The sequence below is a fragment of the Egretta garzetta genome, unplaced genomic scaffold (genome assembly GCF_000687185.1).
Source record: "Egretta garzetta isolate BGI_Z169 unplaced genomic scaffold, ASM68718v1 scaffold168, whole genome shotgun sequence".
In the NCBI taxonomy this organism is placed as follows: domain Eukaryota; kingdom Metazoa; phylum Chordata; class Aves; order Pelecaniformes; family Ardeidae; genus Egretta; species Egretta garzetta.
Window position 1 is genome coordinate 1,321,596 of NW_009260675.1, and position 2,843 is coordinate 1,324,438.

The following is a 2,843-nucleotide window of genomic DNA, read 5'->3' on the forward strand; positions in this document are numbered from 1 at the left end:
GGGGTCCTCAGGCAGATTAGCAGGCCACAGCCAGACAGGGGCTGGGCTGCACCGAAAGCGGCTCTTGAGTGCCAGGGTCAGTGCTGGCTGTGGCCTCCCACAGCGCTGCTGGGAGCTTCTCCCCAGCCATATGGTGGGATGGGGGTTGCTCCTGGCTGCACCAGCTCCCCCAGCCCAAACCCCAGGAGGGGGATGCTCCCAGGGCCCTTGCACAGGTGACATGTTACAGCAGACAAACATCAGTCCTTTGCACAATTATGGCAAGTCATTCCTTTTCCTCGTGTTTTCCCCACATACAAGTAAATCATTCAGTGAGCATCTGAGCTTCAAGGAGCCACAAAGCAATGCAGTACTTTCTGTCCCAAACTTAGATGTTTTCACTAGACTACACAAGCATCCCAACTGATCTCCTGGGTTTTATGCCTCTGTTACTCTCTTCCCTAGTAGTCTGCTTTGCCTCCAACACTCTACCTTCAGAGGTAGATACACACAACTACAGTCTCTAAAGCAGGCAACAACTATGCAATCCTACTTATTTTTGGTCAAAGGGAAATACACATACAGGTGCAGTTCCATGAGGAGATTGGTGAACAAAGTGTATCTGCTGTTCCACATCAAACCTGAAGGGAGAATTGGACTCATCTTAACCGGAAAGCCTCTCAACTTCAGCATGGCACCTAACAGCAGCCGAGATGCAGGAGGAGGGAAAAGGGTTTAGAAGGACAATGAGCACAGAAGAAAAATGTTGACAAAGGATGCTCCAAGTCCACAGTGATGGAGCAGAGAACACCTTCCTCAGGTACATTTTTTATATAGTCCTTGTCATCCTTCAAAAATCATTATCCTTCAAAAAAACTACACACCCTAGTCAAGTAGTGCAGTATTAGTATTATTCATATTAAGTTGAGTATTTTGTATGAATAGTATTGTTACACACTGAAGTCATAAGAGACCTCACACTTTGTGAGACTGCTTTATAAAAACATCGGAAGGCCATTGTGTGTGTATATATATACACACACACACATATATGTATATATAAAAGCACTGGTGATTAGAGTCCATTACAGAAAGAACATACATCTTTGTTTTCAGACTGCCAGGAGAAAAATGGGAATAGATCATGGGCTTCATTTGTAACTCATGGCTAATTCTAATGCACCCAAAAACTTTAAAGTTGCTGTAACCATCAGTAACTAATGGAACTTAAGGCTTTTAAGTACCCTGAAGCATCTCCATGTCTAGTTTTCTGGACTTAAAAGGCTTGCAGACCCCATGCACCCATTAAAATACCAAATAAACATGTTCGATGAATTTCTCAATGGGACTACTGTCAGAAAAGAATTCAACTCTGCTGCTAAAAAAAAAACCCTTAAGAATCTTCACTGGCAACAGAATATGCATGTTTGACAAATATTGATTTGGTAGATTTCACAGAAGCTTCACACTTCTAATCCATCCACCCACCCAAAGATTTCCTGGGTTTGTAACACCCTTTATTCTTCTTCACCATTATCTCAGCTTCCCTATACCAGTTCCTCTCCCTTTCTCTTGTCTCCTCTCCCCTACACCGTCTACAAACAGCAACTGGTACCTTGATCCTACTCCTCCTGAACTTAAAGAAATTGATGGAGTGTGAACATGTGTATACCTGAAATTCTTGCAGACGCAGATGGGGATCTGAAAGCCATCTTCCAGTACTAGAGTAGGGAGATAAGAGTCTAAAAATGCCTTCTACACTGTCACCCAGTTAAAGAAAATTGTTCAGAAGAACAGTTGGTCAGGAAGATTTATGCAGCTCTGCTTGCTCCTAGGAATGAGGCAACACCACAGTTCACATGTGGTTTTGATTTTTGGTTTCCATACCACCACCACCTCCCATGAAAGGGATCAGCCTGTGTCCTTTCTAAGGACAGCTGCAATTGTGGCTTTTTGATGTGGGTATTAATCTATTGATGTCTGGACCAAACAGACGCACTTTTCCTCCCCTTTAAAGGCAGCTATGGTCAGTGTACAGCAGCTTTAAAGATGTACTGAAATGGCTTACATTTGCACTTGCAGTAAGATGAAAGGCATTAACTTCAACTGGTATAAGTAGCTTCAAAGTTGTCAATGGTATTATACCATGCCCATCCATTAGAACTAAGAATTTGGTTGTAAAACTCACTCCTAAAGGGTGCTTTCTGATGTAAGGAGTGAAAAAAGACAAAAAAAAAATCCCTGTTGTAATGGACCAGAGGAGTATCATAAAAGCGACAAGATACTAATCATATTACTATTAAACAAAATAACACTGATCCACCACCGTCTCTATCAGGTTCTTTTTCTTCTCCACATAAAAATCGACAGGCGTGGTCCATTTTTAAGTAATATCTGCCTCTCACCAGACTCCAACCTGATGACAACTACTGCAACTTGCTGCTAACAATGTAAAACCCTAGCATAGAATAGCAAAAAGGGCCACCAATGTTAACATCTCTTGACTGTTCCAGGGTCCAGTTGACATCGCTTACTACAGCCTCACTCTACAACAAAGCATGGACACCTCTCACCTTTGTGCTATTTCTCCATCTCTTTTTCCCCCAAAAAACTTGAGGTAAGTGTTTTTTAGCTTCTAGCTTCTACCTAAATGAAACGTGTGGATTAAGGGATCAGAGACCTTGGCTATCCTTTTATTACTGTCAAGAAAGGATGGTGCTAGGGAATGGGGGGAAAATGCAACAAAAATATCGACAACAGTGGTCAAACAGTGTATTGAGTTTCTGTGGCAAGGTCTTGGTAGTGGGGGGGCTACAGGAGTGGCTTCTGTGAGAAGCTGCTAGAAGCTTTCCCTGTGTCCACCA

At 42.7% G+C, this 2,843-nt stretch overlaps 1 protein-coding gene across 4 annotated transcripts in view; it reads right to left on the bottom strand.

The window, feature by feature from the left end:
* ARHGEF7 (Rho guanine nucleotide exchange factor 7) overlaps positions 1 to 2,843 on the bottom strand; it is an 83,606-nt gene that overhangs the window by 74,632 nt on the left and 6,131 nt on the right. The gene's annotated exons all lie outside the window — the stretch shown is intronic.